The sequence below is a fragment of the Eschrichtius robustus genome, chromosome 15, assembly GCF_028021215.1.
Source record: "Eschrichtius robustus isolate mEscRob2 chromosome 15, mEscRob2.pri, whole genome shotgun sequence".
In the NCBI taxonomy this organism is placed as follows: Eukaryota; Metazoa; Chordata; class Mammalia; order Artiodactyla; family Eschrichtiidae; genus Eschrichtius; species Eschrichtius robustus.
The window spans coordinates 52,996,621-53,023,137 of record NC_090838.1 but is presented as its reverse complement, the minus strand read 5'-3'; the positions used below and the strand labels follow the sequence as shown (position 1 = coordinate 53,023,137).

Here is a 26,517-nt window from a genome sequence, read left to right as displayed (position 1 = left end):
TTAAACACCAAAAATTACCAAGTTTTCTAATGTCATAATATGAAACATTATAAGCCAAGACCTGGTCATTTTCTGTATTAAATAAGGCTATAGGGATTTCTCTGGTGGCGCGGAGGATAAGATTCCGCACTCCCAATGCAGGGGGCCCAGGCTCGATCCCTGGTCAGGGAACTAGTTACCACATGCATGCCGAAACTAAGAGTTCACATGCCACAGCTAAGGAGCCCGTGAGCTGCAACTAAGGAGCCCACCTGCCACAACAAAGACCTGGCAAAACCAAATAAATAAATAAATAAATAAATATTTTTTAAAAAGGCTATAAACCTAATTATTATCTCCTACATTTCTTCTTGTGCAGTCTGTTATTAAAGTGGTAACAAATATAATTTTCAAGTCCAAAACACTCTACAGAACACATTATAAGAAAAAAATTGTAAAGTTAAATAAGGGTTCAAAAAACACTAATTTTCCAGTTTGTACCTATATAATGAAGAAAACATAGTAAGTTAATAAAAGAAACAAAGGAAGCAGTAGCACTGCCAATTTTGGACTGCTTCTTAGATACCAAGATGAAAAAAATTCATGCAAAACAGGTAGGTAAACCAATGTTCACAGCAGCATTATTTATAATTGGCAAGGTATGGAAGTAACCTAAGTGCCCACCAACAGATGAATGGATAAAGAAGATGTGGTATATACATATGTGTGTGTGTCTACACACACACACACACACACACACACACACTGCAATACCACTCAGCCATAAAAAAGAATGAAATTTTGCCATTTACAGCAACACAGATGGACTTGGAGGGCATTATGCTAAGTGAAATAAGTCAGACAGAGAAAGTGCAATCTAAAAAATAGAACAAACTAGTGAATAAAACAAAAAAGAAGCAGATTCACAGATACAGAGAATAAACTAGTTGTTACCAGTGGTGTGGGGGAAAAGGGGCAAAATTAGGGTAGTGGGGGAAAAAAGGGGGTATTATGGGATTATATGAAATCGTATGTGAAACTTTTGAAAACTGTAAAGAACTATAGAATTTAAAGAACCTTTCATTCAATAAAAGAAAAACAAAAAACAACGTGCCTGCGCGCGCGCACACACACACACACACACACACACACACACAAAAACCAGGTAGGTAAAGAAAGGTTAAGCAAACTCATCAATCACCCCTCCCCTCAAAATAAGGCTAGGTTGGTTTAATTCTAAGAAACAATGACCAATTGGATATATTTACATAACACTTTAATGCTTCTATAAATGACTAAACTCAAGAATTTAACACATTTTAAACGATTACAAATGTTTATCTCGAGTATTATAATTAAAGATAGAAAATATATTTCTGAGTAAACCCAGGATTTTCTCTACTAAAAATCTTTTAGGCTTAGGATTCCCTCTATTCACTGGAGAAGCAAAGAGTGATTTGGATCTGTTGTTAAGTGGCTATTTATGCCACAAGGAGAGCACCTAATGTTCAGGGTGCTTCCAAATTACACTCTTTACTACTAGAAGTTCATGGTTACTAACTGGCTTTCATTCTGCCAAGTTACTTTTACCCGATAACTTACTCATCTTCTATGTTTTTCCCGTTTGGGGTAGGACTTCTGTCTCTGTCAGCAAGCGGAAAAAAAAAAATCCATGATGAGGTACAATGAAAGTTTCCTCCTATTAAACACTCCAAGCAAGACATTAGCCTCTAACTTCATGGAGAAAGAATTTTGCCCTTTCAAAAAGAACATTTTGTGGCCAGCTCAGGGATGTAAGTGTGGGAAAATCTCCAGAAGCAATTACAAAATTTAAAAAATACCCCTTCTTCCCTTTCTCTTGACAGACCATAAAGCCTTCTCTTGGGAAAGAGCACATGATTAGTATAGTATCCAACCCAAGTGCCTAAGTTAATATTTTTTTTAAAAAAAGTACTGTACAAGAAACAGAATTGTGGGACTTCCTGGTGGTGCAGTGATTAAGAATCCACCTGCCAATGCATCAAACACAGGTTCAATCCCTGGTCCGGGAAGATCCCACGTGCCACAGAGTAACTAAGCCTGTGCGCAACAATTACTGAAGCTCTGCTCTAGAGCCTGTGAGCCACAACTACTGAGCCTGCGTGCCACATCTACTGAAACCCGCACGCTCTAGGGCCCGCGTGCCGCAACTACTGAGCCCACGTGCTGCAACTACTGAAGCCTGCGTGCCTAAGCCTGTGCTTGCAACAAGAGAAGCCACCACAATGAGAAGCCTGTGCACCACAACAAAGAGTAGCCCTTGCTCACTGCAACTAGAGAAAGCCCGCAGGCAGCAATAAAGATCAAATGCAGCCAAAAAAAAAAAAAAAAGAAAGAAACAGAATTGCTTAGAGGTCATCTTTTATTATAACCAGAACCCCACTACCAGATGAAGTTCATAGGTCTGCAATAGGAGACAAAGTTCTGACCCTGTGGAAATACAAATGACTTAATAATAAGGGAAAAATAAGAACAAGAGGAAAGAGATTGGTACAAGACGGTGGAGTAGAAGGACGTGCACTCACTCCCTCTTGCGAGAGCACTGGAATCACAACTAACTGCTGAACAATCATCGACAGGAATACACTGGAACTCACCAAAAAAGATACCCCACATCCAAAGACAAAGGAGAAGCCGCAATGAGATGGTAGGAGGGGCGCAATCACAATAAGATCAAATCCCACAACTGATGGGTGGGTGACTCACAAACTGGAGAACACTTATATCACAGAAGTCCACCCACTGGAGTGAAGGTCTTGAGCCCCACGTCAGGCTTCCCAACCTGGGGGTCCGGCAACAGGAGAAGGAATTCCTAGAGAGCCAGACTTTGAAGGCTACAGGGATTTGATTGCAGGACTTCGACAGGACTGGGGGAAACAGAGACTCCACTCTTGGAGGACACACACAAAGTAGTGTGTGCATTGGGACCTAGGGGAAGGAGCAGTGACCCCATAGGAGACTGAACCAGACCTACCTGCTAGTGTTGGAGGGTCACCTACAGAGGCAGGGGGTGGCTGTGGCTCACTGTGGGGACAAGGACACTGGCAGCAGAAGTTCTGGTAAGTACTCCTTGGCATGAGCCCTCCCAAAGTCCACTATTAGCCCCACCAAAGAGAAGCGTAAGCTCCAGGGCTGGGTTGCCTCAGGCCAAACAACCAACAAGGAGCGAACCCAGCCCCACCCATCAGCAGACAAGTGGATAACAGTTTTACTGAGCTCTGCCCACCAGAGCAACACCCAGCTCTACCCACCACGAGTCCCTTCCATCAGGAAGCTTGCACAAGCCTCTTAGATAGCCTCATCCACTAGCGGACAGACAGTAGAAGCAAGAAAAACTACAATTCTGCAGCCTGTGGAAGGAAAACCACATTCACAGAAAGGCAGACAAAATGAAAAGGCAGAGGACTTTGTACCAGATGAAGGAACAAGATAAAACCCCAGAAAAGCAGCTAGATGAAGTGGAAATAAGCAACTTTCCAGAAAAAGAATTCAGAAATAATGATAGTGAAGATGATCCAGGACCTCGGAGAAAGAATGGAGGCAAAGATCAAGATGCAAGACATGTTTAACAAAGACCTAGAAGAATTAAAGAACAAACAAACAGAGATGAACAATACAATAACTGAAATGAAAAATACACTAGAAGGAATCAATAGCAGAATGACTGAGGCAGAAGAACAGATAAGTGACCTGGAAGACAGAATGGTGGAATTCACTGCTGTGGAACAGAATAAAGAAAAAAGAATGAAAAGAAATGAAGACAGCCTAAGAGACCTCTGGGACAACATTAAACACAACATTTGCCTTATAGGGGTCCCAGAAGGAGAAGAGAGAGAGAAAGGACCCGAGAAAATATCTGAAGAGATTATAGTCGAAAACTTCCCTAACATGGGAAAGGAAATAGCCACCCAAGTCCAGGAAGCACAGAGTCCCATACAGGATAAACCCAAGGAGAAACATGCTGAGACACACAATAATCAATTTGGAAAAAATTAAAGACAAAGAAAAATTATTGAAAGCAGCAAGGGAAAAACGACAAATAACATACAAGAGAACTCCCATAAGGTTAACAGCTGATTTCTCAGCAGAAACTCTACAAGCCAGAAGGGAGTGGCAGGACATATTTAAATACCTTTTTTTAAAAAAAAATTTTATTTCTTTATTTATTTTTGGCTGTGTTGGGTCCTCATTTCTGTGCGAGGGCTCTCTCTAGTTGTGGCAAGCGGGGGCCACTCTTCATCGTGGTGCACGGGCCTCTCGTTGCAGAGCACAGGCTCCAGACGCGCAGGCTCAGTAGTTGTGGCTCACGGGCCTAGTTACTCCGCGACGTGTGGGATCTTCCCAGACCAGGGCTCGAACCTGTGTCCCCTGCATTAGCAGGCAGATTCTCAACCACTGCGCCTCCAGGGAAGCCCCAGGACATATTTAAAGTGATGAAAGGGAAGAACCTACAACCAAGATTACTCTACCCGGCAAGGATCTCATTCAGATTCAATGGAGAAATGAAAAGCTTTACAGACAAGCAAAAGCTAAGAGAATTCACCACCAAACCAGCTCTACAACAAATGCTAAAGGAATTTCTCTAAGTAGGAAACACAAGAGAAGAAAAGGACCTACAAAAACAAATCCATAACAATTGAGAAAATGGTAACAGAAACATACATATCGATAATTACCTTACACATGAATGGATTAATTGCTCCAACCAAAAGACACAGGCTTGCTGAATGGATACAAAAACAAGACCCACATATATGCTGTCTACAAGAGACCCAGTTCAGACCTAGGGACACATACAGACTGAAAAGTGAGGGGAGAGAAAAAGATATTCCATGCAAATGGAAATCAAAAGATAGCTGAAGTAGCAACACTCATATCAGATAAAATAGACTTTAAAATAAAGAATGTTACAAGAGACAAGGAAAGATACTACATAATGATGAAGGGATCAACCCAAGAAGAAGACATAACAATTATAAATATATAGGCACCCAACACAGGAGCACCTCTATACAAAAGGCAACTGCTAACAGCTATAAAAGAGGAAATCAACAGTAACACAGTAATAGTGGGGGACTTTAACACCTCACTTACACCAATGGACAGATCATCCAAACAGAAAATTAATAAGGAAACACAAGCTTTAAATGACACAATAGACCAGATAGATTTAATTGATATTTATAGAACATTCCATCCAAAAACAGCAGATTACACTTCCTTCTCAAGTGCACACAGAACATTCTCCAGGACAGATCACATCTTGGGTCACAAATCAAGCCTCAGTAAATTTAAGAAAATTGAAATCATATCAAGCATCTTTTCTGACCAAAACACTATGAGATTAGAAATCAATTACAGGGGAAAAAATGTAAAAAGCACAAACACAAGGAGGCTAAACAATTCATTACTAAAAAACCACGGGATCACTGAAGAAATCAAAGAGGAAATCAAAAAATACCTAGACAAAAATTACAACGAAAACACGATGATCCAAAAGCTATGAGATGCAGCAAAAGCAGTTCTAAGAGGGAAGTTTATAGCAATATAAGCCTACCTCACAAAACAAGAAAAATCTCAAATAAACAATCTAACCTTCCACCTAAGCAACTAGAGAAAGAAAAACAAACAAAACCCAAAGTTAGTAGAAGGAAAGAAATCATAAAGATCAGAGCAGAAATAAAGGAAATAGAAATGAAGAAAACAATAGCATAAATCAATGAAATAAAAGCTGGTTCTTTGAGAAGATAAAATTGATAAACCTTTAACCAGACTCATCAAGAAAAAAAAGGGAGAGGACTCAAATCAATGAAGTTAGAAAGGAAAAAGGAGAAATTACAACTGACACTGCAGAAATACAAAGGTTCATAAGAGACTACTATAAGCAACTCTATGCTAATAAAATGGACAACCTGGAAGAAATGGACAAATTCTTAGAAAGGTATAACCTTCCAAGACTGAACCAGGAAGAAATAGAAAATATGAACAGACCAATCACAAGTAATGAAATTGAAACTGTGATTAAAAAATCTTCCAACAAATAAAAGTCCAGGACCAGATGACTTCACAGGTGAATTCTATTCAAACATTTAGAGAAGACCTAACACCCATCCTTCTCAAACTCTTCCAAAACACTGCAGAGGAAGGAACACTCCCAAACTCATTCTATGAGGCCACCATCACCCTGATATCAAAACCAGACAGAGATACTGCAAAAAAAGAAAATTACAGACCAATATCACTGATGAATATGGATGCAAAATCCTCAACAAAATACTAGCAAACAGAATCCAACAACACATTAAAAGGATCATACACCACGATCAAGTGGGATTTATCCCAGGGCTGCAAGGATTCTTCAATATATGCAAATCAATCAATGTGATACACCATATTAACAAATTGAAGAATAAAAACCATATGATCATCTCAATAGATGCAGAAACAACTTTTGACAAAATTCAACACCCATTTATGTTAAAAAGTCTCCAGAAAGTGGGCATAGAGGGAACCTACCTCAACATAATAAAGGCCATATATGACAAACCCACAGCAAACATCATTCTCAATGGTGAAAAACTGAAAGCATTTCCTCTAAGATTAGGAACAAGACAAGGATGTCCACTCTCGCCACTATTATTCAACATAGTTTTGGAAGTCATAGCCACAGCAATCAGAGAAGAAAAAGAAATAAAAGGAGTACAAATTGGAAAAGAGGAAGTAAAACTGTCACTGCAGATGACATGATACTACACATAAAGAATCCTAAAGATGCCACCAGAAAACTACTAGAGCTAATCAATGAATTTGGTAAAGTTGCAGGATACAAAATTAATGCACAGAAATCTCTTGCATTCCTATACACTAACGACGAAAGATCAGAAAGAGAAATTAAGGAAACAATCCCATTCACCACTGCAACGAAAAGAATACAATACGTAGGAATAAACCTACCTAAGGAGGTAAAAGACCTGTACTCCGAAAACTATAAGACACTGATGAAAGAAATCAAAGGTGACACAACAGATGGAGAGATATACCATGTTCTTGGATTGGAAGAATCAATATTGTGAAAATGATTATACTACCCACAGCAATCTACAGATTCAATGCTATCCCTATCAAATTACCAGTGGCATTTTTTACAGAATTAGAACAAAAAATCTTAAAATTTGTATGGAGACACAAAAAACCCTGAATAGCCAAAGCATTCTTGAGGGAAAAAAGTGGAGCTGGAGGAATCAGACTCCCTGACTTCATACTATACTACAAAGCTACAGTAATCAAGACAATATGGTACTGGCACAAAAACAGAAATATAGATCAATGCAACAGGATACAAAGCCCAGAGATAAACCCACACACCTACGGTCAACTAATCTATGACAAAGGAGGCAAGGATATACAATGGAGAAAAGACAGTCTCTTCAATAAGTGGTGCTGGGAAAACTGGACAGCTACATGTAAAAGAATGAAATTAGAACACACCCTAACACCATACACAAAAATAAACTCAAAATGGCTTAGAGACCTAAATGTAAGACTGGACACTATAAAACTCTCAGAGGAAAGCATAGGAAGAACACTCTTTGGCATAAATCACAGCAAGATCTTTTTTGATCCACCTCCTAGAGTAATGGAAATAAAAACAAAAATAAACAAATGGGACCTAATGAAACTTAAAAGCTTTTGCACAGCAAAGGAAACGACAAACAAGACGAAAAGACAGCCCTCAGAATGGGAGAAAATATTTGCAAACGAATCAACGGACAAAGGATTAATCTGCAAAATATATAAACAGCTCATGCAGCTCAATATTAAAAAAACAAACAACCCAATCCAAAAATGGGCAGAAGACCGAAATAGACATTTCTGCAAAGAAGACATACAGATGGCCAAGAGGCACATGAAAAGCTGCTCAACATCACTAATTATCAGAGAAATGCAAATCAAAACTACAATGAGGTATCACCTCACACCAGTTAGAATGGGCATCATCAGAAAATCTACAAACAACAAATGCTGGAGAGGGTGTGGAGAAAAGGGAACCCTCTTGCCCTGTTGGTGGGAATGTAAATTGATACAGCCACTATGGAGAACAGTATGGAGGTTCCTTAAGAAAGTAAAAGTAGAATTACCATATAACCCAGCAATCCCACTACTGGGCATTTACCCAGAGAAAACCATATTCCAAAAAGATACATGCACCCCAATGTTCATTGCAGCACTGTTTACAATAGCCAGGTCATGGAAGCAACCTAAATGCCCATCGACAGATGAATGGATAAAGAAGATGTACTACATATATACAATGGAATATTACTCAGCCATAAAATGGAACGAAACTGGGTCATTTGTAGAGACGTGGATGGATCTAGAGACTGTCACACAGAGTGAAGTAAGTCAGAAAGAGAAAAACAAATATCATATATTAATGCATATATGTGGAACCTAGAAAAATGGTACAGATGAACCGGTTTGCAGGGCAGAAATAGAGATACAGATGTAGAGAACAAACATATGGACACCAAGGGGGGAGAATGGCGGAAGTGGTGGTGGTGGTGGTGGGATGAACTGGGAGATTGGGATTGACATATATACACTAATATGTATAAAATAGATAACTAATAAGAACCTGCTATATAAAAAAATTAATTAAATACAATTCAAAAATTCAAAAAAAAAAAAGAACGAGAGTAAAGATAAATACTGCACTAGCTGTACTAGGTCATAAGACCATTAAAGAACTATTGGAAAGGCTGTAGAATGTACGATGAGAGATAACAGAGTTATAAAAGTTGAGGAAAAGAATATACAAACATATTTAATTATTTGCAGCTTCAAAGCAGAACACATCTCAGTTATATAGGAGTTCAAAAGAAATACAACTCAGGGACTTCCCTGGTGGCGCAGGGGTTAAGAATCCGTTTGCCAATGCATCGAACACGGGTTCGAACTCTGGTCTGGGAAGATCCCACATGCCGCGGAGCAACTAAGCCCGTGCGCCACAACTCTTGAGCCTGGGCTCTAGAGCCAGCAGCCACAACTGCTGAGGCCCGTGCGCCTAGAGCCCGTGCTCCGCAACGAGAAGCCTGCCCACCGCAAAGGAGAGTGGTCCCCGCTCGCCACAGCTAGAGAAAGCCTGTGTGCAGCAACAAAGACCCAACGCAGCCAAAAATAAAAATAAAATAAATAATTAAATTTATTTTAAAAAAGTAGTATCTTCTATCCATAATAAGGCAAAAACTGGAAACTTCTCAAATCCCCAACAACAGTAGAATGGATAAGCATATTGTGATATATTCAAACACTGGTGTATTCAGCAGGAGTTGGCAAATTTTTCCTATAAAGGGCAGACAGTAAGTATTTTAGGCTTTGCCAACCATCCCGTCTCTATTGCAACTACTTAACGCTGCCCTTGTAGAGCAAAAGCAACCATACACTTTATTATGGACACTGAAACTTGAATTTCATATAATTTTCATGTGCCACAAAAAATTCTTTTTCTTAAACCATTAAAAAAAGTAGAAACTATTCTTAGCTCACTGGCTGTACAAAAAGAGGCAGGGGACCAGATCTGGCCTATGGGGCATAGTTTACTGACCCCTCCTCTACAGCAATAAGAATGAATGACTCTACAACTATATGCAATAATACTGAATCTCATAAACATGGTGAGTGAAAGAAACCAGACACAAGAGTATGTACTATAAGATTCCATTTATATAAAGTTCACAAACAGGCAAAACTAAACTATGGTATTACAAGTTAGGAAAGTGCTTCCCTTGGAGGTGGGTGCCTAGTGACAGGAAGAGGGCATAAGGAGGGCTCCAGAGTGCTAGTAGTATTTGGTTTCTTGATCAGGGTGCTGGTTATATGGGTATGTTCAGTTTGTGAAAATTCATTAAGCTGCACACATGTGATTTGTGTACCTTTCTTTATGTATGCTATATTCAATTAAGAAGTATCTGAAAATAAAATTTAAGTGTTCTTTCTAGGGAACTAGCTGAAAAGCCAGAAAAGATACAAAGATCCACTGACTTCAGGGACAGATAATTAAAGAGATCTAAAGAAGAGTACATCTCATGTATGATATATGTATAGGAGTGGAATCCTCAATAGAAAAATTAAGTCACTTTATATCTCTATACTAAGAAATTTATTATATACCAAGCAAATCTGGATGGTAAAAAAATAACATACTAGGAGATTTCGTTCTAAACATGAAATTTATATAAAATTAATATGTTAACATCTATCACCTTGATTTTAAGTAAAATCTAGTGGTTTTCTTAAAAGAAAATCAAAGATACTAATGATTTAAGATTCATTATCCCAGGGAAGTGTCTGTCATTGACTTTAATGGATCAAAAAAGGTTATTAGAGGTGAAGGGGAGGAAGTACGTAAAAAATGAATACATTTTCTGCCACCATTCCTTTATGCATATATTCTTGTTTACTGTCAGGAAATCACAGCCCCCCTTCAGTGTAAGGTTCAGGAGGCAGGAAAATTGTCAGTTTGGTTCATTCATATTTCCAGTGCCAGGCACAGGACCTGGCACATAGCAGGTACTCAATAAATGTTTGTTTGAATAAACAAACATATTTTAAATAAATGATAAATGATTTGTAAATGTTTGATGATTTCTTACGTAATATATGCTCAGGAAAAACAAAACAGAAATTTAAGGATTTCATAAATGGTAGCTTCTTTTTACAGAAAGAGGTCTATAGGGACTTCCCTGGTGGTCCAGTGGTAAAGAATCCACCTTCCAATGCAGGGGACGTGGGTTCGATCCCTGGTCAGGGAACTAAGATCCCACACGCCACGGGGAAACTAAGCCCGTGCACCACAACTACTGAGCTCGTGTGCCTCAACTACAGAGCCCACGCGCTCTGGACCCCGCACGCCACAATTAGAGAGAATCCCGCATGCTGCAATGAAGAGCCCGCACGTGGCAACAAAGATCCCACGTGCCACAACTAAGACCCGTCACAGCAGAAAGGAAGGAAGGAAGGGAGGGAGGGAGGGAGGGAGGAAGGAAGGAAGAACTCTATAGAAAACTGTGGAAGAAATCAGATGACATGACAGAGAACAGTATCTTTCAGAGATAATCCCATACTGGCATATACAAACATTACATTTAATCATATATACAGCACACATAACACAACCCATACCAAAATTTCTACAATTTAGTATCATATGGCTTTTTTTTTTTAAAAGGAACTAGTTGAAACATAAATTTTTATTAAAGATGAACCATAATGGAAGTTAAAATTTATAAAAATTACATTCTAAGTTAAAACAAAGCCAAAAAAAGTAGGTGTTTTATTATGACCAAAACCCCCTGACTTTTTATATTTCTGTAGTTTATAAGGATTATAAATTAGGATCCATTCTAGCAGAACACATTATTTATGCCTTTCTTAAGGAATTTACCATATAATACAGGATTCTTTAAGACATGGACTATCACATTCACCTTTGTGTACAGAGCAGGGTATAGCACATTAGGGACTCAATAAATACAGTTGTCCCTTGGTGTCCACAGATCACAGATGCTCAAGTCTCTTATATGAAATGGCATAGTACAGTTGTCCTTCTGTATCCTATGATGCAGAAGCCATGAATAAGCAGGACTGACTGTATTTGATAGGTAAATCAAAGATAGAAATTTTCTTTAAAAATATTCCTACCCAGGAACTCCTTCAACCCAAGTCAAGTTTTCAGACCTAGAATAGCTGCTTTGAGATAGGAGAACCAAAAAAAGGTCTTCAATTAATATGCATTTTACTCTAAACGAAGAAAGAAAGGAAAAAAACTTACAGAACACGTCATTACAGGTCATTTGATCCTATTCACATAGTCTGCAAATTCTAGCTGGTAATCTGCAGTTGCTGCTTTATCATGTGATGTTCAGTGACACAAAAAACCTAACATCAAACAGTTGTTTGCCAGTCCTTCAGAGAAGTAGGAATACATCTCATGAGTTATTATCTTAATTCCCAAAAGTGAGGGAGGGGCAAGATAGGGGTTGGGAATTAATAGGTACAAACTATTATGTACAAAATAAATAAGTTACAGGATATATTGTACAACACAGGGAACATAGCCAATATTTTATAATAACTATAGAGTATAACCTTTAAAAATTGTGAATCACCATGTTGTACACCTGTAACTTATATAATACTGTACATCAACTATATCTCAGTTAAAAATATATTATAAAAATAAAATTAAATTTTTAAAAATCATCAATGAAATTAGCAAAATTTACTTACACAAAACCTAAAGAACTATATAGCAAAAGGAATCTGTTTACAGAGCTTTAAGTTTTCCAGAAAATGATATTACTAAATTCAAAATATCAAACCAAATATTTAGACTTCTTTTGGATAAGAAATTCTTATTGTTGAGTAGCCAACTTTGTTTTCTGAACTAGAACAATTCAAGAGAAAGAACATTTTAAACATTACGTTGCTTCCAACGTATCTTATCAGTGTTACTAGCAAGCCAATATTCTACTGCCATCTAAAGTAGAAAAAGAGAATTACTGCTTATAGTTAAGAGAAGACAAATGAATCCTGAAAATATGACAGAATAAGTCAAATGTTTTCTGTCTCTGCTATTCATGTCTCCTGATCTAAACATGTTAAGACCAGATATTTTGCATCCATTTTTTATACTCAAGTTAATTTCTTATCACTTAATATTTACTGTCCAAAACGTATACGGGTGAAGTTCGTTCTTAAACTGACTTAAGTATCAAAAAGATACTGCTTTACATACTTTTCATTTGTAAAGAAAGGCCAATACCAGATTTTAAAATATCTTACACAGTAAAATCTTTTAACATTATATAATAAATCCAAAAACCCTACTGCAGAGACAAGAAAGCTCAATATTTAAAAGCATTATGGCTTTTTCACAACTGGCTTTTTCACTGCATATATGCCACAAGATAAATTTCAAAAGAGAAGCTAGTAAAACCATTCTTTGACAACAATAACGAAATCACTAATGGGCAGTGACCTTGAGTCATTTTGTAAACTTGATACCAAATTCATTTTTTTTTTAAATTATTTATTTATTTATTTATTTATGGCTGTGTTGGGTCTTCGTTTCTGTGCGAGGGCTTTCTCTAGTTGCGGCAAGCGGGGGCCACTCTTCATCGCAGTGCGTGGGCCTCTCACTGTCGCGGCCTCTCTTGTTGCAGAGCACAGGCTCCAGATGTGCAGGCTCAGTAATTGTGGCTCACGGGCCTAGTTGCTCCGCGGCATGTGGGATCTTCCCAGACCAGGGCTCGAACCCGTGTCCCCTGCATTGGCAGGCAGATTCTCAACCACTGCGCCACCAGGGAAGCCCCAAATTCACTTTTAAGCCTCTGCTTTTACCATAAATACTTTCCACAAAAGTTTCCAGGTTATTGGGGTTTCCCTGGTGGCGCACTGGTTAAGAACCCGCCTGCCAATGCAGGGGACATGGGTTCGAGCCCTGGTCCGGGAAGATCCCAGATGCCATGGTGCAACTAAGCCCGTGCACCACAACTACTGAGCCTGCACTCTAGAGCCTACGAGCCACAACTACTGAAGCCTGCGCCACAACTACTGAAGCCCACACGGCCTAGAGCCCTCGCGCTGCAACTACTGAGCCCACACGCCACAACTACTGAAGCCCAAGCGCTCTAGGGCCCGTGTGCCGCAACTACTGAGCCAGTGTGCTGCAACTACTGAAACCTGCATGCCTAGAGCCTGTGCTCCACAATAAGAGAAGCCACCGCATTGAGATGCCCGCTCACCACAACGAAGAGTAGCCCACGCTCACCGCCACTAGAGAAAGCCTGTGCGCAGCAGTGAAGACCCAATGCAGCCAAAAGAAAAAAATACATATTCAAAAAAACAGAGTCAAATTTTTTAAAAGCCAAATGCAGAAAATTATGTACTGTATGCTCTCCCTTGTATTTTAAAAAAGAGAGGAGAGGCTGGTGGTGATGGGGTTCTGGACATTTTACCCCAAATTATGGCACCCTGGCATATTGAATATCTTAAGGTGAAGTAATTTAAGAAAAGAAAGAGGAGGAAAGTCACCCTGACCTCCTCACCAACCCTTCTCCTCAAAACAGGTCATAAAACCCTCATGTGAGAGGTGCCCTCACTATACCCAGAGGAATGGAACGTCCATTCTTATCTCGCAAAACAAAGGAATGCCAAGAAGAAGCCTACAAACAGGCCTTGCTAAATTCCCTCAGTTTACTACAATTACCTCATACTCCTTAACCTATCCTATTTCTCCATGAACTGTCCACTCGTCATCAAACATATCATAAAATACTCAGGTCTGTTTCTTTGGGTTTTCATTTCCTTATGAAGGCTCCCTTGTCACACAAAACTTACATTAAACAAATGTGGACACTTCTCAGGGCTTCCCTGGTGGCGCAGTGGTTAAGAATCTGCCTGCCAATGCAGGGGACACGGGTTCGAGCCCTGGTCCGGGAAGATCTCACATGCCACAGAGCAACAAAGCCCGTGCGCCACAACTACTGAGCCTGTGCTCTAGAGCCCACAAGCCACAACTACTGAAGCCCACGCACCTAGAGCCCGTGCTCTGCAACAAGAGAAGCCACTGCAATGAGAAGCCCATGCACCGCAATGAAGAGTAGCCCCCACTCGCCGCAACTAGAGAAAGCCCACACGCAGCAACGAAGGCAGCCAAAAATAATAAATAAATTAATTAAATTAATGTACTAAAAAAAAAATTTGTACACTTCTCTCCTGTCAATCTGTCTTTGTCAGTTTAAATTTCAGACCTGGCCAGGAATCCCAAGAGAGTCAAGGAAAAACTTCTTCTTCTCCTACATTGGCTAAATATAGGATATCGTCCATGCCAAAACAAAACTCTTGGAAATTAAAAACATGATCTAATGAAAAATTCAACTAAAAGGCTAGAAAGGGGACTTCCCTGGCGGTCCAGTGGTTAAGACTCCACGCTTCCACTGCAGGGAGCGTGGGTTCAATCCCTGGCTGGGGAACTAAGATCCTGTATAACGTGTGGTGCAGCCAAAAAAGAAAAGGCTAGAAGGCAAAGTTGAGAAATCTATCAAACAGTAGAAGAAAAAACAAATAAATGGAAAATGAGAAAATAAAAGAAAATTTGAGGATTCAGTCTAGAAGGTCTAACATTTGAAAAATCAGAGTGCTAGAAGGAGAATAGAGAAAAAAAGAGATAAGAAAATAACCAACCTAAATGTCCACTGACAGATGAATAGATAAAGAAGATATGGTACATGAAGAAGATATGATACAACGGAATACTACTCAGCCATAAAAAAAGAACGAAATAATGCCATTTGCATCAACATGGATGCAACTAGAGATTGTCATACTAAGTGAAGTAAGTCAGAAAGAGAAAAACAAATACCATATGATATCACTTATATGTAGCATCTAATATGACACAAATGAACCTATCTATGAAGCAGAAACACACTCATAGACAACAGACTTGTGGTTGGCAAGGGGGAGGGGAGGTGGGGGAGGGATGGACTGGGAGTTTGCGGTTAGTAGATGGCAAACCATTACATATAGAATGGGTGGATAACAAGGTCCTACTGTATAGCACAGGGAACTATATTCAATGTCCTGGGATAAACCATAATGGAAAAGAATATAAAAGAGAATGTAGGGCTTCCCTGGTGGCGCGGTGGTTAAGAATCCGCCTGCCAATGCAGGGGACACGGGTTCGAGCCCTCGTCCAGGAAGCTCCCACATGCTGTGGAGCAACTAAGCCCGTGCGCCACAACTACGAGCCTGCGCTCTAGAGCCCATGAGCCACAACTACTGGGCCCACATGCCACAACTACTGAAGCCTGCACGCCTAGAGCCTGTGCTCTGCAACAAGAGAAGCCACCACAATGAGAAGCACGCACACTGCAATGAAGTGTAGCCCTAGCTCACCACAACTAGAGAAAGCCCGCACGCAGCAACGAAAACCCAAAGCAGCCAAAAATAAAATAAATATATTAAAAAAAAGAATGTATATATATATATATATATATATATATATATATATATATATACACACACACACACACATATATATATGTATGTATAACTGAGTCACTTTGCTGTACAGCAGAAATTAACACAACATTGTAAAACAATTATACTTCAATTTTAAAAAAAGAAAGAAAAAAGAAAATAAAGTAGAAATACAACTTTTCCCAGAACTAAAAGGTCATGAGTCTCCAGATTGAAAGGGCACACAGTAGCCCAAAGAATGAAGTGAAAGAAAGTCATACATCAATGGCATTCAAGGAAATAAAGGATAAAGAGAAAATCCTAAAAGCTTCCAGAGAGAGAAAAAGACAGGTCACATTCAATGAAACAATGCCTTCAAAACTGTGACTCAATTATTCACAACCTAGAAATATCTTCCCAGCCAAACTAGCAATTAAGTGTGAGACTAGAATAAATATATCTTTTATGACTTAAAAAGAAAAAAATTACCTCTCATATATCCTTTCTTAAGGAGCTACTTGAGAGCATGCTTCAGGATCTGAGAAGAGGCACAGTTAAGTAAACTGAGCCCCAGTGAGAAGATGGAGCTACTACAGCACACATTTTGGTCTGGTCAAGAGACACTCTGATAGCCAATACGGTCCAAAAGATCGAGGCAAGAAACTGAAAATGAGGTCCCAGAGCAGCCATGTACTCATCCAGGAAAGACATTATCATGACTTTCATCAGCCATATTCATGAGAAACCTCAACCTTGGGACCAGGGCTAGACAACTAGGGGAAGTTAGTTCTGTGCTGTTTCTATCTTTTCTTTTTAGTCCACTATATCTAAAAAGTAAGACTGGGACTTCCCTGGTTTTCCAATGGTTAAGAATCCATCTTGCAAAGAGGGGGATCCCAGTTCGATCCCTGGTCGGGCAACTAAGATCTCACATGCAGCGGGGCAATTAAGCCCACGTGCCACAACTAGAAAGCCCGAGTGCCGCAACTACAGAGCCCATGCACTCTGGACCCCATGTGCCACAACTAGAGAGGAGCCCACACACCACAACGAAGAGCCCACATGCCGCAACTAACACCCGATGCAGCCAAAAAATTTTAAAAAGTAGGACTTTTCCCCCCTTTTCTCTTTCTTTGTTCACGCTGTCAAGTGGGCTAGGAGCTACTCTAAACTGCCTATAATTTACTTAAGTTGACACAGAGTACTCTGTGACTGCCTTTTCCAAATACCCCTAACCATTAGCTTAATGCCTATATTCTCCAGGAGCTATCTGATCCACTGGGGCAGGGACTATAGCTGTGATGTTTATTGCTGTATCCCAAGCACAGTGCATGGCATATAATTAAGATGCTTAGGGAAGCCAGGTGGTGCCCGGGTTGGGCACCCACCCACCCCCATCTCCCAGAGGCCACTGAATCCCATCAAGTCTAAACTTGTTGAAATTTCTTGTTGGCCAATGACCAACTCTTTCCAAGCTGAGTTTTCTTCACTGTTACACAGGCCTAAGTATCTGTACACTGTCTTTTATTTTACGTTTTAGGAGTCAGGTGAAGTAAATATAGAATATCTTCAATTAGTACCTCTAACAGAATTTCAATTATTTTTTAATATTTGCTGCTTAATGAAGATGGATTTACTACTGTCCACCACGGGTCAAGCACTTCGTGAGGTTCTGGAGGATTTGTAAAAAGGACAACCAAGATGTATTGAAAATTTTACTACACTGGAGGAGTAAAATAAACCATTTAGTTAGTGATGTTCCTTTCATGGAGTTGCTTACCAGCTCTAATTTTAAATGAACACATTAAACACAATGGTGAAAACACCAATTAAAAAAGTCTACTCTCCATTAAAAAAATATGTATGCTTAATAAATATTTGTTGGATAAATAAAATGTACAAAAATATTAATAATGGTCATGTCAGCAGATATTGTGTGTTTTTACACGTTTCAAATTTCTATACTTTCTTTAATAAATTTAAATAATATTTACAATAAAAGTTATTAAGAGAAAGCATATAGGTAGCTGAATGTTTGCAAAATTAAAAATTAAATTAAATCCAGCATACGTCACATGACCTATCCCCATTATAAGAGATACAAAAACTGTATTACCACAGGTCTTTCCTTTCCAGTCAATCTAATTCTCAAAAAAATTATAAATTTTCATAACTTCAAGAGAAGAGACAAAACCAGGTATTTAAAATACAAATATTTCAGGACTTCCCTGGTGGCGCAGTGGTTAAGAATCCACCTGCCAATGCAGGGGACATGGGTTTGATCCCTGGTCCGGGAAGATCCCGCATGCCACGAAGCAACTAAGCCCGTGCACCACAACTACTGAGCCTGCGCTCTAGAGCCCACGAGCCACAACTACTGAGCCCGCATGCCAAAACCACTGAAGCCCATGCGCCTAGAGCCTGTGCTCCACAACAAGAAAAGCCACCGCAATGAGAAGTCCACGCATCACAATGAAGAGTAGCCCATGAACCACAATGAAGAGTAGCTCCCGCTCGCCACAACTAGAGAAAGCCCGCGCGCAGCAACGAAGACCCAACTCAGCCAAATATAAATAAATAAAATAAATAAATTTTAAAAATAAATAAATAAAATAAAATAAATAAAATACAAATATTTCGTAGTCTTTTACTACTTTAAATCTTAATATATGTTACTGATATTATTTTCTCAAATAAACTTAAACCAGTTTTCATTATGTTGACAGTAAAAACTTGATTCTCAAGTTTACATTAAATTTTATATAATTTTAAATTATATTAATAAACAAAAATTTTAGAGCTTCCCTGGTGGCGCAGTGGTTGAGAATCTGCCTGCCAATGCAGAAGACACAGGTTCGAGCCCTGGTCCGGGAAGATCCCACATGCCGCGGAGCAACTGGGCTCATGAGCCACAACTACTGAGCCTGCGTGTCTGGAGCCTGTGCTCCGCAACAAGAGAGGCCGCGACAGTGAGAGGCCCGCGTACCGCGATGAAGAGTGGCCCCCGCTCACCACAACTAGAGAAAGCCCTCGCACAGAAACGAAGGCCCAACACAGCCAGAAATAAATAAATAAATAAATTAAAAAAAAAAATTTTTTACATCCTCTGAATATGAAGAAAAATTCCCAGTTCAAATTATAACCATGGGACTTCCCTGGTGGCGTAGTGGTTAAGAATCTGCCTGCCAATGCAGGGGACACGGGTTCAAGCCCTGGTCCGGGAAGATCCCACATGCCGTGGAGCAACTAAGCCCATGGGCCACAACTACTGAGCCTGCGCTCTAGAGCCCGCGAGCCACAACTATTGAAGCCCATGCACCACAACTACTGAAGCCTGCCCGCCTAGAGCCCGTGCTCCACAACAAGAGAAGTCACCGCAATGAGAAGCCCGTGCACCACAATGAAGAGTAGACCCCGCTCGCCACAACTAGAGAATGCCCGCGCGCAGCAATGAAAACCCAACACAGCCAAAAATAAATAAATAAAATAAATAAATTAAAAAAAAATTATAACCATGTTTTACCAAGAACACACACTGAGTACTACAGAATTATTAAAGCTTATTTTTTATTTACCACAAACCTCATGAGCATAAAGAACAAACTAGTGAAATTCCTCAAGAGGACATAAGAGCAAATAATCCCTATTTCCTAAATATTCCTATTTTAGATTTGAGTCAAGTAACCAACTTATAATTTATATACAATATTGTTTGCAAATACCAAACATTATGAATTTAAGAACATTCTGAAACAGGGGTCGGCAAACTTTTTGTGTAAAGGTTCAGATAGTAAATATCTTAGGCTTTGAAGGCCACAAGATCTTTGTCACAACCACTCAACTCTGTTATTATAGTGGTGAAAGCTGTCATAGGCAAGATGTAAATGAATGAGCATGTGGCCATGTTCCAATAAAAATGTATTTATAAAAACGGGCTGCAGGCCAGACTCTCCCAGGGGCCATAGTTCGCTGACCCCTGATTATACCTTCCAGAGTATTATACCTCCCAGCTCTCCCCATACAGAAGTAGTGTAGGTTTTCTCTCTGTGCTTACCTTTTCAATGGCAATCTCCACATTTAAGCACTATTCATTCATTCACATTTTCTACAGATTTTTACTAAGTGCATATCACATGCCAGAAACAGTTTTAGGTGTTAGTGATAAAAAAGGAAAAAATAATAATAAAGTCCTGCCTTCTTAATGCTTACATTCTAATAGGGGAGTCAACAAAAAAACAAGCTAATAAGTACATAATTTCAGTTAGTGCTAAGTATGAAGATAAGCAAAGCAGGGCAAAAAGAGTGGAGAGGAAGGATGAGGCTCTTTGTATAGATCAGGGAAGACCTCATAGGAAATCACTTTTAAGTAGAGAATGAATGAAGTAAATGAACAATCCATATGAATATCTGGGGGAAGAGCACTGCAGGCCTATGGACAACTACCTGCAAAGGTCCTAAAGAAATTCAGAAAGCACCTACCAGGTTTAAATAAAGACAAGATTAGTGTGGCTGGAATAAGACAATGAGATCAGAGAAATAGGTAAGGGGGAGATCATAAGGACTTGAAGGCTATGGTAAAAGGACTGGATCTTATTTGAAGTTTGAGGTGAAGCCACGAATATGGAATGGTTGAAAGCAGGAGAGTTAGTAGGTATGATGTATGTTTTAAAAAGATCACTGGTTTATTTGTCAATTATATCTCAATAAAGTTAGGGGGAAAAAGAGGTTCACTGGTAGCTGTGCTGAGAATAGACTAGGAGGCAGAAGTGGAATAGGAAGGCCAAGCCATAAGCTGTCGCCTGTTATTTGTAGACTTCTAAAACAGGATCTAGGGACTTCCCTGGTGGTCCAGTGGGTAAGACTCTGCGCTCCCAATACAGGGGCCTGGGTTCGATCCCTGGTCGGGGAACTAGATCCCGCATGCATGTCGCAACTAAAGAGCCTGCATGCCACAACTAAGACCCGGCAGAGCCTAAATAAATATTAAAAAAATTTTTTTTGTTTAACATGAGATTTCAGTGATGAAATATAACATCATCACCAACAGAGGGCAGTAGTGAATACAGAACATAAGTGTACAAACTGTGATCCAGGTTCATAGTTAAAGATCTTTCTCTAGAATTCTAGTAAACTAGAATTAAGGAGCATACCCGCGAGGTTAACAGCAGGAGCAAGAAAGAGAGAGTATGCAAACACGTATCTATGAGAAGTTGAAATTCCAAATGTGAGCAAAAACAAAATTAGATAAAAACGGCAGAGTAGGACTTCCCTGGTGGACCAGTGGGTAAGACTCCCAGCTCCCAATGCAGGGGGCCTGGGTTCGATCCCTGGTTGGGGAATTAGATCCCACATGCATGCCGCAACTAAAAAGATCCCACATGCCACAACTAAAGATCTTTCATGCCGCAGCTAAAGATCCCACACGCCGTGATCCCGCAACTAAAGATCACGTGTGCCCCAACTAAAACCTGGCACAGCCTAAATAAATAAATAAATAAATATTTTTTAAAAAAAGGCAGAGTATTTATATAGGATGTCATTTCCCTAACTAAACACACCACTCTCAATTCACTGATTTCACTGCTTCACAGGAGATACCAAAAAATACAACTAAATCAAGTGAACAGTCAGCTTCACGTATCTACAAGCAGATGAAGGGTTTGTCCTTTTGTGATCAACAGGCAAAGCTACAGAGGGTCAATGTCCCAGCCAAGTAGGGTAGAAAAGCTCCAGTTCAAGTGGAAAACAGGGACCAGTACAAATGTGAGCAATCAGTACACTACACCCGGGCAAAGAACGTGAAGATTAGAGGGAAAGGCTACAGCTCAGGAAGCACCTGAACTTGAAACACAGGCTATGAATAAATGAATGCAGGCAGCTGACAATAAGGAGATTATTAATGTGTACCCACTGCCCATACCCTGCCGGGAGTTACGCATCCCTCCTTTCCTTTCCTCCTATCCCTGTTGTCCCTTTATCACTTTCACTCTCTTTACGGAACTTGATGTTCTATAGATGATTGAAAGGTATGGCCACCAAATGACAATTGAGATACTACTCCATTTTTATCCTCAGTTTTTTCCCTCTGCTTAGACTCCTACATTTTTTTCTTTAGTAGTTTTCCTCACTGCTTTTATTCTAGCCTGCATGTTGAATTCAAGATTGTTGAGATTCCACAGACAAAAGAAAAAACTGTTTTGACCTGTGCTCTCATCAGTATGTAAAAACATATAACCTGCTCCCTTCATACTCATTAGTATGACTACTAGCAAAACACACACACACACACACACACACACACACACAGAAAATAACTGGGAAGGATGTGAAGAAATTGGAATTCTTGTACACTGTTGGTGGGAATGTAAAATGACACAGCTGCTGTTGAAAACAGAATGGCAGTTCCTCAAAAAATTAAAAACAGAATTACCATATGATCCAGCAATCCCACTTCTGGGTATATACCCCAAAGAATTGAAAGCAGGGTTTCAAAGCAGTATTTGTACACCCATGTTCATAGCAACATTATTCACGATAGCTAAAACAAGGAAGCAACCTAAGTGTCCACTGACAGGTGAATGGATAAGCAAAATGTGGTATATACATACAATGGACTATTATTCAGCCTTAAAAAGTAAGGAATTTCTGACATATACCACAACATGGATGAACCTTAAAGACATTATGCTGAATGAAATAAGACAGTCACAATAAAGACAAATACTGTATGATTCCACTTATATGAGATACTTAGAGTAGTCAAAATCATAGAGACAGAAAGTAGAATGGTGGGGGCTGGTGGGGAGTGGGGGAGTGGTTTATAGGGAGTCATTGTTTAATGGTACAGAGTTTCAGTTTTACAAGATGAAAAGAGTTACAGATACAGATGGTTGTGATGGATGCACAACATTATGAATGTATTTAATACCAATGAACTGTATACTTTAAAATGGGTAAGGCAATAAATTTTACGTTTTATGTATTTTACCAAAATTTTTTTAATTGAAGGGAAAAAAAAATACCCTGCTAAAAATGCAGGAGTAAAGGTTAGTAGGAATAAAAAAGTTGTTTCACTTTTTCTTGCCTCCTACACCAATACTCCACATTGGGTATGGCCATGCATTGGTCAGATTGGGCTATTCACCATTTCTTGAAGCTGCTGCACATTTTCGTGCCCCACCTCAGCTACTTTCTTAGCCTAAATGCCCTATGTGGTTGCCCTTCATTTCAGTCTAAAATACTCTACACGTTCTTCAAGAGCATCCCTGGTGGCGCAGTGGTTAAGAATCCGCCTGCCAATGCAGGGAACACGGCTTCGAGCCCTGGTCCGGGAAGATCCCGCATATCGCGGAGGAACTAAGCCCGTGCGCCACAACTACTGAGCCTGCGCACCACGAATACTGAAGCCCACGCGCCTAGAGCCCGTGCTCCGCAACAAGAGAAGCCACCGCAGCGAGAAGCCCGCGCACCGCAACGAAGTGTAGCCCCCGCTCGCCGCAACTAGAGAAAGCCTGCGCGCAGCAACGAAGACCCAACGCAGCCTTAAATAAATAAATAATTATTTGGGGGGGAAAAAAACAACAAAAACGGCATCTCCAAGAAATCTGCCAGAAGGAACTAATATCGCTTTTCTGTCCACAGTAGTCTACTCAGACCTCTACTTCCAAATACTACAGCATCCTTGCATCATGTTTATTTGTGTATGTTCTCTTTTATTGCAGCTAGACATTCCATCTCTGCTCAAAGCCTTTTTGTTTAAAAATCATGTTTGCTTTTTATGTTTCCATAAGAATTAGAGAGATGTTTTATCCCTCAGTGTTGCTTGTAAGGTAAATGAAGATTGGAACTAGATGTTATCTTGAGCCTATAGTTTCAGCACTAAGTCAAACAATCGAAGGCTATTTCCCTTGGTACCTCAGACCAATCAGCTGTGCAGAGGCTGTGCTGCCAGGCACAGGCAAATCTTCTATTCTACTCCCAATATCAAAAGAACCATGCTACTCAAAAACCACTCAGAAAACTTAAGTATTCTAGCTTCAGGCAGAGGACTAAAAATAGTGAGAGCAAGACCTAGATATTATTTAGCAATGTATTTTAAAGAAAATAAGAGAGAGAGTTTCTAGACAATCTTTTCTCGCAGTATACTGCAATTTTTATCTCATAACAAAACAAAAGAATCAAAATATGGGCCACCTAGAGAGAAGTAGCCCCCAATATTTAGAAATCCTAAGACATTGCCTACACAAGTGCTGTTCTTACTTTTTGGCCTGCAGTCCCTTATCCTCATCCCCTGTAGGCCTAGCAAACACTTCAGAAACTCAGGTAAGATGTCAAATTCTCTAGGAAACCTTTTCTGACCACTCAAAGAGTAATATTTGATAGAAATACAAGGTATTCACTAGTGATTTATGATATCAACTAAAATTACTTAGAATGTCTAGAATCACATATGAGATATTACTCCTTACATTTCTATGAGACAATCCATTTACTTTCTGTGAAATAATTGCTTTGCTTTTTTTTTCCAGATTCAAATCCTCTAAGCAAAAGCAGTTCCTTTTTTGTTTTGTTTTTTTTTTTAATATATTTATTTATTTTATTTTATTTTTGACTGTGTTGGGTCTTCGGTTCGTGCGAGGGCTTTCTCTAGTTGCGGCAAGCGGGGGCCGCTCTTCATCGCGGTGCGCGGGCCTTTCACTATCGCGGCCCCTCCCGTTGCGGGGCACAGGCTCCAGACGCGCAGGCTCAGTAGTTGTGGCTCACGGGCCCAGCTGCTCCGTGGCATGTGGGATCTTCCCAGACCAGGGCTCGAACCCGTGTCCCCTGCATTAGCAGGCAGATTCTCAACCACTGCGCCACCAGGGAAGCCCGCAAAAGCAGTTTTAAAAAAAGAAACATAGGGGAATTCCCTGGTGGTCCAGTGGTTAAGACTTCACCTTCTAATGCAGGGGGTGAGGGTTCAATCCCTGGTTGGGGAGCTAAGATCCCACATGCCTCGTGGCCAAAAAACCGAAACATAAAACAGAAGCAATATTGTAACAAATTCATAACCATAATTCAAAAAGAGACATGTACTACAATGTTCATTGCTAGCACTATTTACAATAGCCAGGACATGGAAGCAACCTAAGTGTCCACTGATGGATGAATGGATAAAGTAGATGTGGCACATATATACAATGGAATATTACTCAGCCATAAAAAAGAAATGAGTTATTTGTAGTGAGGTGGATGGACCTAGAGTCTGTCATACAGAGTGAAGCAAGTCAGAAAGAGAAAAACAAATACTGTATGCTAACACATACATAAGGAATCTTAAAAAAAATGGTTCTGATGAACCTAGGGGCAGGAGAGGAATAAAGACGCAGATGTAGAGAACGGACTTGAGGACTAGGGGGTGGCGGGGCTGGGGGGAAGGGGAAGCTGGGACGAAGTGAGAGAGTGGCATAGACATATATACACTACCAAATGTAAAATAGCTAGTGGGAAGCAGCCGCATAGCACAGGGAGATCAGCTTGGTGCTTTGTGACCACCTAGAGGGGTGGAATAGGGAGGGTGGGAGGGAGGTTCAAGAGGGAGGGGATATGGGGGTATATGTATACATATAGCTGATTCACTTTGTTATACAGCAGAAACTAACACAGCATTGTAAAGCAATTATACTCCAATAAAGATGTAAATATATATATGTAGTAACAAATTCAATAAAGACTTTAAAAATGGTCCATAACAACAAAAAAATCTTAAAAAAAAAAAACATAGCTGCCTTTTTAAGGTATAATAAGCAGTTTTGAAACACAGTAACTGCAAAAGGATAACAGATGAAATTTCAACACTGACTTTAATCAAAGTGGAACGTTTAGGCTAAATGCTTAGACTCCTTGAGCCTGTTTCCTAATCTTTAAAATGGGTGTACACCACCTAAGGTTTTTGCAAGAAACAAATTAAATAAAATATAACATGTCTAACAGAGTTCCTAACACATAGGAGGCCCACAAAAATAATTTTTACAGATTATCTCCAGAGTACACTAATTACTAGATTCAGTCCTATCACTAGTTCTTAGTCTAAACCAGTGTTGTCCAATATGGTAGCCATTAGCCACAAGTGACTGTTGAGCACTTGGAATGTAACTAGTCCAAACTGACATGTGCTTTAAGTGTAAAATACTCACCAGGTTTCAAAGACTTAGTGAAAAAAATAATATAAAACATCTCATTAATATTTTGTATGTTGATTACATGTGAAGAGATAATATTTTGGATATACTAGGTTAAACAAAATGTTAAAATTAATTTCACTTTTTTCTTTTTACTTTTTTAATGTGGCTACTAGAAATTGTAAAATTACATGTTTGGCTCTCATTACATTTCTATTGGACAGGCTGAGCTACGCTTTGACTTCCAGCTGATGAACGTGCTCTCTTAACCATACAGTGGACTGCTTGACAGGGGTTCACTCCGGCTAACCCACCC

At 39.7% G+C, this 26,517-nt stretch overlaps 1 protein-coding gene across 1 annotated transcript in view; it reads right to left on the bottom strand.

Annotated features, from left to right (window-relative positions):
• COMMD1 (copper metabolism domain containing 1) overlaps positions 1–26,517 on the bottom strand; it is a 148,320-nt gene that overhangs the window by 121,222 nt on the left and 581 nt on the right. The gene's annotated exons all lie outside the window — the stretch shown is intronic.